This window comes from Notamacropus eugenii, chromosome 1, assembly GCF_028372415.1.
Source record: "Notamacropus eugenii isolate mMacEug1 chromosome 1, mMacEug1.pri_v2, whole genome shotgun sequence".
NCBI lineage: Eukaryota > Metazoa > Chordata > Mammalia > Diprotodontia > Macropodidae > Notamacropus > Notamacropus eugenii.
The window spans coordinates 71,969,904-71,985,019 of record NC_092872.1 but is presented as its reverse complement, the minus strand read 5'-3'; positions in this window follow the sequence as shown (position 1 = coordinate 71,985,019).

Genomic DNA, 15,116 nt, shown 5'->3' with positions numbered 1-15,116 from the left:
GAGAAGGGAAATCTTTCTGTGGATGGGCATCAGCCAGAGAAAATGCCTAGAGTTGAGGGATAGAGTGTCTTGTTTGTGGGGCAACCAGAAGGCCTGTGTCAGTAGATCATAGAGTATTTGTGGAGGGAGGGGAGTGTAAGATATAAGAAGAATGGAAAGGTAGGAGAGGGCTAAGTTTTGAAGAACTTGAATGCCAAATAGATTTTTGCTTTGTTTCTAAAGAGAGGGAGCCACTGGAGTTTTTTAAGGGTGGCGCAGTGTGACATGATCAGATTTGTACTTTAGCAAAATTACTTTAGTGGCTGAATACAAGATAAATTGGAATGTGAAGAGACAAGGTAAGCAGGTCTAACAGGCTACTGCAGTGGTCCAGGCATAAGGTGATGAGGGCCGATGTTAGAGAGGTAGCAGTGTCAAAGAAGAAAAAGTGGAGGGTATCCAAGAGATGTTGCAAAGATGAAATGGACAAGTCTTAGCCATAGATTAGATATGGAAGAGGGGAGGTGTTGAGAAAGAGTTAGCAGTTGAGGATAACACCTAAGTTATGATCCAGAATTGGAAAGATGGTGTTACCCTTTACAGTAATAGGGAAGGGAGGAGGGGTTTAGGGAGAAAGACAGTGAATTGAGTTTAAGATGACTGTAGGACCTCTAGTTTGAAATGTCTGAATGGCAGTTGGAAACATGAAACTGGAAGTCGGAGGGTTGGGAGCCAGAAAGGTAGCTTTGAGAGCCATCAGCTTAGCCATGGTCATTAAATCCATGGGAGCTGATGAGATCACCCTGTGAAGGTAGTGGAGATGGAGAAGAGAAGAAGGCCCAGGACTGAATGCTGAAGGATACCTACAGGGAGAGGGCTTGATCTGAAGGAAGACTCAACAAAGGAGGCAGAAGGAAGAGTCAGGTAAGGTGATAACCAAGAGAATCTTAAAGAAAAAGAGTATCAAGGAGGAGAGGATGGTCAGCGAGGTCAAAGGAGGCAGAGAGGTCAAGGAGAATGAAGATTGAGAAAAGGCCATTTGGATTTGGCAACTAAAATCACTATTAACTTTGGAGAGAACAATTTTGGTGTAATGATGAAGACACCTATCGTATGGCAGGTAACTTTTTGAGGGAGTTTAATTACAAAGCAGAAGACATACATAGAAGGTAATAGTGGGAATGAATGCAGACGTTGGGGGGGTGGGTTTCAGGCTAGAGTGGAGATGATGGAGCAGTCTGTTGGAGAAGACAGATTAGAGTGGGATCATTGAACATGTATAGGGTTTAGGTTTGTTAAAGAATAAGGCTACCTCATTGTGTGCGACAAGAATGAAGGAAAGAGTGGCAGACCATATCGGAATGATAGGAGATAAGGAAGAGAGAAGAGGGAATTCACAGCAAATAGCCTCAGTATTTTCTGTAAAATAGGAAAAAAGGTTCTCAGCTGAGAGAGTGGAGGGAGAGGGAGTCGATACGGTTTGAGAAGGGATGAAAAAGGTTTGAAAGAGCAGCTGTGCAGAGGGGGCTAGTGAGTTGAAAAGGGAAGTATAATAGAATTGCCCTAACAGCAGCGAGGGCCCAGTTGAGGTTATGTAACAGAAATTTATAGTGAATTCAGAATAGTTACATGATTTTATCCATCTTTATTGAGCAGTACATGTATAGGGCAAAGTGGCAAATGGTGGAAGTGATCCAAGGTTAAGACTTAAGTGTAATTGGTGATATAAAGAGGTAGGGATGCAAGAGAGAGAAGGACAGTGTAGAGATGAATAGATTTATCAAGGGGTCAAGATGGGGAAAAGGAGAGAGTGGTTAGCACCAGGGAAATGGCTTGTGAGAGCATTGAGGAATTAAGGAATTGGAGATCAGTATAGACAAAGAGTAGTGTTTTGAAAAGGAAGGCAAAAGGAGAGGTGAAAAGGCAATTACGGTCAAGTAAGGAGATTCCAGATTTCTTGAGTCAGAGGTAGTGCATTTGTGTGTGATGGCAAGATCCAGGCCAGGGTATGACTGTCTTTATGTATGGCTGAGGTAGGTGGTATAGCTCATAGGAAGTAAGGTGAGGAGCATGCTGAATGCAAACTAATACCAACCCAGAAATGAGAGAAGTCAACGGACTTTCCATACGACTTGTTCGTAAATTGTCATTTTATTTCATTAGACCCAACCTCATACCTCCCTTCAAATTCTTTGCCACAAGTCAATGGGAAATATCGTTATTAACAGAAAATCTATGAGATCATTTTCATCATAAACCAGTTTAAACAAATTCACATAGCTTGAAGAAAACTTTTAACACAATGTACATACAAAATAGCTTTTATCACCCAATTTAGTGTTTCTAATCCCAAAAGGGCCACAAGGTTCAATTTCCTTAATTTATTTTCCATAATGAAACTTTTTCCTGTTGAGTTTTATAGAAGAATTATGATAACTTCCAAAGCTGACTCTTCTTACTAGATATTTATTTCGATCTGTCCTTCTATCTACCTACCTGCCATCTATCTATTTCCATCCTTTTTCCAGTTTATTCAATATGCTATAAAAAGCTTGAAACTGCATGTATTCATTAAGTTGTTAGTCAATTACTTTGCTACCATAAGAATTATATAAACCAACCCTTCTAATGGTTACATGAATTTATATTTTTTAAGTATTGTCTTTAAAAACAATTTTAGGGACTTTGTTACCACTTCTGCGGTTCCTTTCCGTTAGTTTAGAAGCATCAATTAAGTATTCCATTCATTTAATGTACTCTGATTTCTTGCTCATTTTATTTTTTCCTGCTATACAAGAATAATTTTCTACTCTAGACTACATACTCCCTTTGGCAGATATTAACCTGATGCCCTGGTATTACTTAAAATCGTTTTTAGCTCAGTCATTAACACCAATCATTGTTTCTTACCCTCTCTCCTTCAAGGTGGCTTCATTAGAATTTTCCCCAGAGATTTTTTTCTTCCACATTCTAGTCAGTCTTTTGTATTTTTCTGTCTTGAAAATTTCTTGTCTCTTCCATGCATTTGCATTTTTCTCTTTCTATTCCTCTTAAGTATATGGATCCTAAACTTTATAAATTTGATTAATCAAAGAGTAATACTTTATAGTTCTGCAGTTTTTCAACCTATTTTGTGCCCTTAGTCTAAGTCAAAGTCATTGGTCATCCCTCTTAACTGTTTTCAATCAGGTTACTCTATGCCAGAAAGCATCAGTGGCAGAAAGTCTATTTCCTCACTTTGTTTTTTGAAGCTAGGAGTTTCCTTGATGTTGATACCACATACTGAAAGCCATCTAAACAGTCTATCATGAGTGTTATTTTGAAACAGGTTGACCAAATATTTACTTATATCTTAGGAGTTGCTTGCAGTGTTTTCTCCCATTGGCTTACCCAAATTTCCTTTTAAGAGTTACAATTCTACACCAACCTTTCCTTATCATTCCTAGAGAATGCTGTTTTTTAAAAGATCTTGTTTTAAATATGTTCTCAAGTTTGTTCCATTAGGTTTGTAATTTCATTTATGCACTTAGAATTTTATGTTTTACATAATACCTTTCTTCATAAGTGGTAAATATAAAAGTTTAACATGTGGCCATGATAGTTGAACATGATAGTTTCTGGTCTTCCTAGCTCCAAAATAGGTTTCTACTATGTACCTTTTACTGTAGAGCTCTGGAGAGTGCTTTAGTGAAGCCCTGTGAAGACTTTTCCTATTTCTTTCATTAAAAAAAAAATTAATAGTTCTTTTACGTTGCACTTCAAGCATATATGTAGGATTTAATTTGACCTTGTCAGTGTTCTATAGAATTTTCATTTTACAGAAGAAAAAACTGTAGAAAATTTGTGGTTTCCTTGAGTTGTCCCAGTAGTTCAGAGAAGAGGAAGGAGACATGGGATATTATTCCTCAGTTTTGTTCTCCTTAAAGCGAGCCTTTAATAACTTTGAACTTGACTTTGTTTTCAGAAAAGATAAGAGTCCTCAAGCCCTCTTCTCCCAACACTTGGCATGTGAATTGCTTCATATCCAGAAACTCCACCTGTATTTTAGGATTTAGTTCTTTCTCCAAGTCACTGTAGTTGTCCTTCATGATACTGCAGCTTGCCAGGGAAGAGCACTACTCCGTTTTGCCCTGATTGCCATTTGAAAGAATTTTTTAAAAAACCAAAAAACCTGTTACTTGCAGAGGTCCATCACCTTTTGAGCCATGTTCTTTGTTTGGACACATGGCAAACAAGTGAGTCTAGGCTCTTTATCTGAGCCACAGATAAAAATCTTTACTAAACGAAATAAAGTCCTTTGTTAAAAGAAATTTGAGTGACAACCCTTTGGACCTAGATCTGTGCTTTTTCAGAGCCTTCTTCCTCTATGGGTTAAGGATCAAATTAGCACCAGAGTGTTGGACACAGCTTCTGCCACCTTTGAACTGTAATTGACATTTCTTGTTTTTATATCCCGTAAGATCCTTGGCCTCTGGATATTTGTATTTCCAACTCTAAGAACTCCCAGTATAATGAAGGTAGGGTAGGAATCCTCAATACCAGTGAATTCCTAGAAAAGTAGTTTTCTTTCAAAGCCACCTCTTAGAACAGTGTGACTTCTTCAAGGTTTTGAAAACTTAACATAATGATATTTTAATGACAATAAAAACCAAAGAACGTAAGGGCTTAAAAGGATTCTCATACAACTCCATTATCTCCTGATCTAATTAACCTAAACCATCACAGAAAGATAGATATCTGCCATATTAAAGATTAGTGTGGCCTAATGTTTAGAAAGTTGGGATGATTTTGGAAAACAAAGGTCTCACTTTTGGTACTAATTATGAAAATAAACATTTATATAGTTTTTACTACATTCCAGGCATTGTGCTAAGTTCTTTAATGTTATCTCATTTGATCCTCACAACAGTCCTGGGAGGTTAGGTGCTATTATTATCCCCATTTTACAGATGAGGAAACTGAAACAGACATTAAGTGACTTTCCCATGGATACACAGCTAGCAAATGTTTGAAGTCAAATTTGAACTCAGGTCTTCCTGACTCCAGGCCCAGTGCTGAATCCATTGTGCCACCCAGCTCCCCATACTAGCAATATGACTTTGGGCAAGTCATTGAACCTCAGTACCCCAATGCTCTCCAAGACTGCAAATTAAAGAGCAGTTGTGATATGAATTGGTAGGAGGAATTCACAGATTTAGAAACTATCCAGCACTCTCCAAGAAACAAGACCATAAGATTTCATAGTTTGAGATTAGCTATTGTCTGAGCCCTGGATAGAAAGAATGAAAAAAAAATTTTAATAATTTTTTTAGTATGTGTTTAGTGCTGGGCAACTATGAAAAAGTAGAGAGATCCTCCTCCCAAGGAGTTCACATTCTAATAGGGGAAAATAACATACAGAAAAGGTTCTAGAGAGGTAGATTTTTATTAGAGTATAAGAAAGAACTTACAATGAACTTTCCAGAAATGGAAAGAGCTGCCTGTTAGGTAATGTCCCTTCCTTGGGTGATATTTATAAATACGCAGAATGGCTACTTGCAAAGGTCAAAGGGGATTCATGCTTTAAGTTAGGATTGGGCCTAATCATCTCTGTTCCCTTTCAACTTTGGAATTCAAGGACTCCTTTGGAGCTGCTTCTGGACTGTTAGCATGCCATGTAATATCTTACTTCTTCACAAGACTGTATGAAACTGTGTTAGCTTTTTAAATGAGGGATCTCTAATTTGCAAGAAAATAAGAATTGACAACCATTTTAGGCCTCTGACCCCTTGCGGTTGACTGAAAAATATAATTAAAAAAAAAAACCCTGCTATTGGCATATTTGAACAAAGGAAGTGGTATTAAAAAAGTTAAATTCAAGGATCTGTGCACACAACTGCTTTCCCCTTTAAAAAAAATAATAAACTAAAAAAAAAATTAAAAGCTTCCTCATGTAAGATATATGAGTAATATCCTACTTGTACCCCAAACCCAAGATGGATAATGTAGAGCTTTATCCCAGGACACACCGTTCTTTGTGAGGTTGCCACTTTGAGTTGGACCCAGGTTGGCAGTCTACTGAACTACTACCAGATGGTGGTAACTTGCAAAAGAAATAGATGGTCTTGGGCCAGTTTCAAACAGAAGAGCATCCACACCACTAAAACCACTGCTGTCACTGGCACTGTTGGTGTTGAGTCTGTCCAGTGGTAAGCATGCATTGGGTGGTGCTTATGAAGACTGGCCTTTGTTTTCAGTGCCATCTGGCCTGGCACCTTTCCCTTGAAGTAAATAAATTAACTCAAACTTACTTCATCCTTTGAAAACATGACTTTTTTTTAAAAGTGTGTTACACTTAACAAGTATGTACTGTGTGCTTCTCCACAATAAAGTAGGAAGCAGATTTTTATGCTCTGTCTCACATTTTCATCAACTGATGTTAATTGTGCCTTGTGTCTACTGTGTGTTGGCACCAGTCAACTATTTGGAGAAAGATTAGAGGGGGCGTTAAAAACAGTTTTTAACACAGGCTAAGTTGTGATTGCTATACTCCTTCCTTTAATAGGTTTATACTGTTGCACCTGTGAATATAAATGTATTTCTGTTAGAATATTGGTGAAAGTTTACTCTTAGGAACTTGAGAACAGGGCATGATGATGCAGGCCTTTAATCTCTCTGCTCCTGGGGAAGCTCAGGCCAGTGGATCACTTGAGCTTGGGAGTTCTGAGCTGATTAAGTCTGGCACCAATATGATGAACTCCTAGGAGTGGGTGGTCACCAAGCTGCGTAAGGGGAGGGCATTGCAGTGTGGTCCAGGTAGGAAATTTCAGGTCAAAACTTTGATATCAATCAGTTATGGAACTGGCCTATTTGGGTGAAATAGGGAAACCCAATCTCATAAAAAATGAAGGGAGGAAAGAAGGTAGGAAAGAGAGGAAGAAGAAAGAAACTTGAAGATTGTTAGCTATTTATTTTCACTCAACATGAATGTGACCATAAAGAGGGCTGGATTGGGCAACAGGCTCATGAGATCTGGGTGTGAATTCTATGACTATGGGAATGTCATTTAAGGTTTATGTACCTAGGTTCCCTTGTCTATAAAATGGAGATAATACCTCTAGTACCTAATTCCCAAGATTGTGAAGATCAAGTAAAATAATACATTTAAAGTCTATTTCAAACTTTCAAGCTTTCTGTAAATGCCCACTTTTGTTATCTGAAGGTTCATTTTATTCAAGTAGCCCCTGTCCCAGCTATGGATTGGGCCATTTATTCTTTTGCTATTAAATTTCTGCATCCTAGTGTTGGGTAGAAGAGATAGATCCATTTGGTCATCCATCCACCTAATACAGTTACTGTTTGAGTGGTTGACACTCAAAGGCTTTGAAAAGGATGTCTGAGTTAGGAGTTGGCAGCTCAAGTCAATTGTGTGCTGGGGAGAAAGGAGAATTGGAAGGAGAATGAGAGGTTTGAAAAGAGGGGCAGAACTTTTCTCATCTGTTTCTCTTTTTCTCCTTTCCAAGGATTTCCCTCTAAATGGGACTTTAGAAGCAGAATTGGGGCACGATGGATCAACAGAGTATTCATTCCTCACCCCTTAACCTTTTTTTATTGACCCAGTTATGAGTTGGGCTATATATACCCCTACCTCGAAGTAAAGGAATGCAAAGTCAATTTAATTTCTACAAGTGACTTTCCTGTTTCTATCCAGTTCTAGCATCTTGATCAGTGGTTTTCTTTTTCTTTTAAATCAGATGATTCTGGCGGAAGGTTTCATGAGAGTATTTTATATGGGGAGAATAAAGAACAGGAATAAACTATTTCCTATTCTGTAATCTAAACCATCAGTATCAAAGTGAAGTTCATCTATTCAGGTCTTTGCTCTTCTGGTTTTCTTTCTACTCGTCTATGAAGTGACCCATATCCTGCCCCCTGCAAAAAGACAATTCCTAAGAAAGACAAAGCCCTTGTTCTTCGGGTGAGAGATTCATTGGTTGATTGTATCACGTTTTCCACCTGGGAGCAAATTTCTTCTCTGGGTTCCAGTGCCTGAAGAGACATTAGTTTGCTTTTCAATTTACTTGCTCACCCTACTGAATCCATTGCATAGCACTCTGGAATTGTAATGGTGCTAATGCATAGCTTCACATTTAGAATGTAAAGTACTATCTATCCATCCTTAATCGTTTAATAGCCATTCTTTTCTTCCCTTATAACCTCTTTAAATTTTTTTTGATCATGATTTTTCAGGGAGTCATGACTTTTAAAATATTTAAAATTAAATGAAAATTCACCTTCCCTCTCCCCCATCTTCCCTTTACGCGTGAAAAGCAAAATCCCAATTACAAACATCTAAATAAATCTCTACATTGGCCATGTCTGAAATGTGTATCTATACATGTCTGTATCTATTTTTCAATCTATACACTGAGTCTCTTACCTCTCTATAAGATGTCTTCTATAACTTAAAAAAAATTAAATCAAATAGCCATTTTAATTGTAACTCCATTTAAGACATAATAGTATGCTAATATTTACATGTGCTTTAAAGTTTGCAAATTAATAAATTCCCCCATTGAGCACGTCAGTTTTATAAATATGCTTCAGTCTATACTCTGAGTTCCTCCTCTCTCTTAGCTGGATGTGGGTAGTATGTTTCATCATAAGTCCTTTAGAATTGTGGTTAACCATTGTGTTGAAAAGAGTTCCTATATCTTTCAAAATTGATTGTCTATACAATATTGTTGTTATGGTACAAAATGCCCCCCTGGTTCTGTTCACTTTACTCTGCATCAATTGACACAAATCTTCCCAGATTGCTCTGAAACCACCAGAAGTGGTATTCCATCACATTCATGTACCATAACTTGTTCAGCCATTTCTCAACTAACGGGCATCCCCTCACTTCCCAGTTCTTTGCCACCACAAAAGGAGCTGCTATCAATATTTTTGTACATATGGGTCATTTTTTCTTCCCTTAATATCTTTGGAATATAGACCTAGTAGAAGTATCACCATAACCACTACATATCAAAACATGTTTGATAGCTTTGGGACGTAATTTAAAATTGCTTTCCAGAATGGCCAGACCAATTCACAGTTCCAATCAATAATACATTATTGTACCTATTTCCCCATAGTCTCTCCAGAATTTGTCATTTGCCTTTTTTGTCAGTTTTGCCAACCTGTTGACTGTGAGGCCCAAGGTTCGAATATATTCTAAGGCCAAGGTGCAGGTGAGTTACTGATTGTCACCAATGGAAGAACACCATAAGTTCCCATCCTTGATAAAGTCACAGGTCTAGATTCATATTAATCTCCTAGAATCCTCCCCATTGCTTTAAAAAAAAAATAAATGCATGCCATATAGTGGCAATACTGTAAAAAAAAACCTTGGTAATAAAATATTGATTTATGGATAAGGATGAACTAACTGACCCTTATATAAAATGGGAGGAAAAACTGAATATGACTTTATTACAGAAGTTCTTAACCTGGGGTACATATCACCTCTTCCCCCCAACAACACAGGTTCATGAATTTGGATGGGGAAAAACTATATTTTTATTTTCCACTAACCTTAGTCTTCCTTTGTAAATCGATGTATTTTATTTTATTCATTGAAAAACATTATGTTGAGAAGGGGATCATAGACTTCATGATGGGTCCATGATACAAAATAGGTTAACAATCCTTCCCTACAAGAAAAGACTTGAGTAAGAGCACTAAATCGTACTTCGATTATAGGAGCAAGTGGGAGCTGTGAGATTATTTAATATGGATAGCATGCATTAAGTTCTGTGCCAGCAATCATTTCCTCTGTAGTAAGTCCTCTTGAACAATCAGTTGGCTTAATCTTTAAATAAAGGTGAACCTTCTTTCAAAGTTTCAGGATGCTTAAAATTCCTGTTTAATACTATCCCTTTTCACCTCCTTCTGCTGTTATCAGGAGCTTTGGGCCTGGCTGGCTTTCATCTCAACCAGCTGTCTACTAAGATCAGCAAATAAGAGTTCTTGATCCCAGCTAATGGGTGGGGATATCTCTGATTCTGTTGCCAGGGAAACCAGCATCAGATGGGTGCAAAGCAGGTTAAGGGTTTCAAGCATCCTGTTATTTTTTTTTTTTAATTTTAAAGAGAAAAAGAAATCCCTCAACTTTTCTTTTTCTTTCTTCCTTTCCCCCCACCAACAATCTAATGCCAATTTCCATGGAAACGGGATCAGAAAGGCCACTGGCAGCCGGGAACTAAGAGTAAACTTACATGTGTCTCTAGGCTGCTGCCTGTCTTTTGATATCTGTAAATGCCAGTTAGTGCAATCCCACTCCAGAGCACAGACTTGGCACTACCTTCATGTATTTAAAGGAAGGATTAGATAGGTTAATTGGGCAAACATCTGAGATAGATCTTGCATATTAACAGTCAACAATCAATGAACCTTTATTAAGTCTCTTCTATGGGCCAGGCAGGGCCACTGAGACTCAGTTCATGACCAGTGGAAAAAAAAAATTCCTGGGACCCTAGAAATTCTGGGGAAAAGGGGAGAGGAGGAAGGAGGAGAGCCAAAAGGAGAGGAACTTTGCTGATGGACCAAAAATCTTTACATAGTGTTTGTAATGATGTGCAAAAAATATTACAAATATACCCTGCCTAGTATATGATAAAACATGGACTAGGAAAACAAACAAGTTATTTTTAAAGAATGTGTAAAAAAATATGAAGAATGTGTTAAAACAAATCGAATTACATATTTGCTATTATAATTCACAGTGCAGTAAATACTAACAAAATGCAACTTTACAAATTGCTACTTTTCACAAATTGTAACACTGTTATAACTGCAACATATATAAAGTTAACAAGTTGCAAAATGCAAGTTTTCTTACTAAAATGTTAAATTTTATAATTTTGACATAAAGTCTTGATTATTTGAAAACTAAAGGACAATACAATTAGAAGTATTTAAAATAAATTATTTTTGCTAAAATATGTATGTAGGGCATTTAATCTTTTGTAACGAAAGAATAATTAGGAATTTTAATGTATATGCATATATAATAAAATTTTATATTCTAAATTCCCAAATTAATCTTTATTTATAAAAAAACTAAAATTTCAAACAATTGATTTAGGGAAGTTGCAACTCTGCATGAGATGAGACTGCACTATTATATTGTCAAATTACAGAAGAGAACCAGAAACACTCAGAAATGCTTGGTTTGTAGCACATGTTCTCATGCCATTATTTAGAATTGTGTGTTCATTGAAAATTATACATATATGACACAAATATATGTGCATGTATTATAATATAGTAGTAAAATATAATTGTGTTCCACTCCTAATATGAAATTAGTAGTTCTTGGGTTGATTGGAGTCTACACTGGTGGACAACTGGCAGAATTTTGCATATCTTCTTTGAAATTCACTATTTTATAAAATAATAATTTTAGAAAGCAACATATGAATAAAAATACTACTGAGAAAGCCAAAATCCATATTCAACATGGTAGAGAGCTGTGGGCCTTCTTCTGGACTGTTGGCTGGCTTGATAGTTTGTACTGGCTCCCCTGCTCTCATTAAACTCCCTTCCCCCCCACTCCTTCATTCGGGTCTAGTGCTACGCTACCACGCTAGCTGCTCAGGATACGGTGATCCAAATGGAACAATGACGCTCCCCAAGGAGCTTACATTCTATTAGGAGAGATAACATGTACATACTTATATACCAGGTCTATTTGAAAAATAAAAATAAGGCCATTTGGAGAGAGAAACACTAGCAATTGACTCAGAAAATGGCTTCATAACTGAATTCACCAAATGAATGGAATATAATAAAATAAATGTAAACACAAAAAAATAATAAAATAAAATGAGTCCAAACATTTGTCTCTTTCCATAAGCCCTAATTGATCAACGTGAAGCAATAAAAGCTGACATTCAAATAGTACTTCACAGTTTATAAAGTGTCCAAATATATATTGTCTTATTTGAACCTCACAAAAAGCATCTTATTTAAGAGGCATTTCTATCCCCATTATATAGATGAAAAAACTGAGGCTGAAGGAGGTTAAATGACTTACCTAGACTCATATAGATAATAAGGCTGTGATAAGGATTTGAATTAATTTTTCTTATTCAAAGTCCACAACTCATCATTCATACCAGGGGTGAAGAACCTGTGGGCTCGAGGCTACATGTGGCACCTCTAGATCTTCAAGTGTCACGGTTTAAGTGAATCGAAACTTCATAGAACAAATCCCCTCAACAAAAAGATTTGTTCTGCAAAACTTGGACTTAGTCAAAAGGCTGCACCCAAGGATCTAGAAGGCCATATGTGGCCTCAAGGCCCCAGGTTCCCCAACCCTGCTTTATACCATAGTGTCTCTCATAAAGATTTAAAGCTCTACTCTGCATACTTTTTGTCCCTCTAATTTCCATATTAGGGTCTAAAAGAGTGCTCTGCCATCTACTTTGCCCTTTTAATTTGGAGTGCTATCTCAGGTTTCAGATGTTTTGGCTTCTTCCTAAGTTTGTGGTCCCTTGGCATGTAATGTTTAGAAATCTAAATCTTGCACAGCTGAATAATTGAAAAACTGTATTATAGTAGCGATACATCACACATCTTGTTTATTTGGGCATCATCTTTATGGTTAGCCTATTCACAAGTACATGAGTTACCAAAAAAAGTGGTGTTTTATATCCCGACACTACTAGCATTATTCCCTGGTAATGGAGTAAAACTAGCGCAGGATGCCATGAACTGTCTTACCATTTTGTTAAGCGATATACTCTTTAAGCATGGTTTTTTGTTGTCGTTGTTGTTGCAGGATGCCCAATTCTTCATAACCCCATTTGGAGTTTTCTTGGCAAAGATATTGGACTGATTTGCCATTTCCTTCTCCAGTTCACTTTATAGCTGAGGAAACCGAAGCAAAGTTAAGTGACTTGCCCAGAGTCACATAGCTAGTAAGTGTCTGAGGTCAGATCTGAACTCAGGTCTTCCTGAATCCAGGTGCAGCACTCTATCTACAATGCCGCCTAGTTGCCCTGCATAATTGCTTACAAATAATCAAATTTCACTCTTTTTTTTTTTATTTTTTTTTTAGGTTTACTATGAAATGTGAAGGGTTTATGGGACCAACCGGTCATTACATGCTCTGTACACAATGGTCCTTTTTTCCTCCTACAGAGTGTTTACATTGGTCAGTTAAGGAACAAATATTTTTCCTTCTCTGTTAAAAAGTAGTCTTCCTTTTTGTGTTTTTTCCACAGTTGACATTTCGTATAAATCCTGTCATATTCTTCTGGAATTTTTAACTGTTTTTGTCTGTGATCAGCACATTTCAAGAATTTCAGCTCTTGAATTTGGCAGTAGTTGGAATCTTCTAAATCACTTTAATGATTACACAGTGCAAGTAGAAACAAATTCATTTCACTCTCTACTGAAAAGCAGGGGAAGTCTCAAGAAATCTGGGGGGCAAATGGCAGATCATTCTGGACTACATTCTAGCTTCAATTCTGATCTCTATTGAACTTTCATATTACAGTGAATGAGGAAGAAGTTCATGGTTGTAAACAACCAGTTCTGGTTTTGCATATCATTCAAAGCATGGTAATTACACAATTAAGATGATCATATAGTCAGAGGCAGGATTTGAACCCAAATCCTATCTCCAGAGCCAGTGTTCTTTCCAATGAACCAAGACATCATGAAATAGACTTCTGTGCAAATTGTTCTTTAATGCACAAGCAAACATATGTGCCCTATAATTACAGATGATGGATTGATTTTGACCAATATTAAATATATAGTAGGTGTAGGGTACTATCCCAGGTGCTGAAGATATTAAAAAAAAACAGAAGTAAAATAGTTTGTGCCTTCAAGAATTTTACATTTATTTTTTATTGTTTTTAAAATTAATTAATTTATTTAACTTTTAACATTCATTTTAACAAAATTTTGGGTTCCAAATTTTCTCCCCTTTTGTCCCCTCCCCCCCCCAAACACCAAGCATTCTAATTGCCCCTGTGACCAATCTGCTCTCTCTTGTATCATCCCTCCCTGCCCTTGTCTCCAACTTCTCTTTTGTCCTGTAGGGCCAGATAACTTTCTATATCCCTTTACCTGTATTTCTTGTTTCCTAGTGGCAAGAACATTACTCGACAGTTGTTCCTAAAACTTTGAGTTCCAACTTCTTTATCTCCCTCCCTCCCCACCCCTTCCCTTTGGAAGGCAAGCAATTCAATATAGGCCAAATCTGTGTAGTTTTGCAAATGACTTCCATAATAGTTGTGTTGTATAAGACTAACTATATTTCCCTCCATCCTATCCTGTCCCCCATTACTTCTATTCTCTTTTGATCCTGTCCCTCCCCATGAATGTCGACCTCATATTGCTCCCTCTTCCCCATGCCCTCCCTTCCATCATCCCTCCCACCCTGCTTATCCCCTTATCCCCCACTTTCCTGTATTGTAAGATAGGTTTTCATATCAAAATGAGTGTGCATTTTATTCCTTCCTTTAGTGGAATGTGATGAGAGTAAACTTCATGTTTTTCTCTCACCTCCCCTCTTTATCCCTCCACTCATAAGTCTTTTGCTTGCCTCCTTTATGAGAGATAGTTTGCCCCATTCTGTTTCTCCCTTTCTCCTCCCAATATATTTCTCTCTCACTGCTTGATTTCATTTTTTTAAGATATGATCCCATCCTCTTCAATTCACTCTGTGCACTCTGTCTCTATGTGTGTGTGCATGTGTGTGTGCATGTGTGTGTGTGTGTGTGTGTAATCCCACCCAGTACCCAGATACTGAAAAGTTTCAAGAGTTACAAATATTGTCTTTCCATGTAGGAATGTAAACAGTTCAACTTTAGTAAGTCCCTTATGACTTCTCTTTGCTGTTTACCTTTTCATGCTTCTCTTCATTCTTGTGTTTGAAAGTCAAATTTTCTTTTCAGCTCTGGTCTTTTCATCAAGAATGCTTGAAAGTCCTCTATTTCATTGAAAGACCAGTTTTTCCCCTGAAGTATTATACTCAGTTTTGCTGGGTAGGTGATTCTTGGTTTTAGTCCTAGTTCCTTTGACTTCTGGAATATCCTATTCCATGCCCTTCTATCCCTTAATGTAGAAGCTGCTAGATCTTGTGTTATCCTGATTGT